Genomic DNA, 762 nt, shown 5'->3' with positions numbered 1-762 from the left:
CGGCAGCTTCGCGGGGGCCCCGACGAGGGAGCGGGCGCCCCCCCGGGCGCGCTCTCCTCCCGGGCGGCGGCGCCCCGCCGCCGGCCCCCGCAGCGCCGCCCGGCGTGGTTCCGCGGCCCGGGACGGGGCGGTGGGAGGGAGGGCAGCTCCGCGCGGCTCCGGCGGAGAGGCCGCGGCTCGGTGGTGCCTCTCGCCGCCCGCTCCTTCCCCGCCTCCTGCGTCGTTTGGCTCGGCCGGGCCGGACAAGCTGTTGCTCTCGCTCCGAGCGGCGGAGAAAGTAGGTGAGGAAGGCGGGCTGCTGGGGGCAGACAGGGGCCGCGCCGCCGGGCGCCTCCGGGTCCTGGGGTTCAAGCGACAGAGGCAGCGGCGGTGCCCGCGGCGGGGCGGGCGGCAGGCGGCTGGCGGGACGCGGCACCCGCGGACTACGCGCTCTCCCGGGAAATGTCCATGTAAGTCCGAGAAAGTAACAAAACTGCCGTAAGTCCCGGCGGAGGCGCGGGGGAGGATCGGCCGGCAGCGGGACCCCACTGCAGACGGGGAGCGCGGCCGGCCCGGGCGGGGCAGCGCAGACGAGCCGCCGGGTGTCCCCCCGAGGGGGCGGCGCGGCCCGACACTTCGCTCCGGCGCTTCCGCCGTGTCCCTGCCTCGTGCCGCGGCGAGACAGCAAATCCCAGCGGCAGAGGCGCAGGCTGTCCTCCCTGCGGTCTTCCTCCCCGGTCCCCGTCAGCTCCGGCCCCGGCACGGTGCGGCCGGAGCGCGGCG

The sequence above is a fragment of the Corapipo altera genome, unplaced genomic scaffold (genome assembly GCF_003945725.1).
Source record: "Corapipo altera isolate COAL_440 unplaced genomic scaffold, ASM394572v1 2, whole genome shotgun sequence".
NCBI classification, from domain to species: domain Eukaryota; kingdom Metazoa; phylum Chordata; class Aves; order Passeriformes; family Pipridae; genus Corapipo; species Corapipo altera.
The sequence above is the reverse complement of the archived record's forward strand: the minus strand, read 5'-3'. Positions refer to the sequence as shown.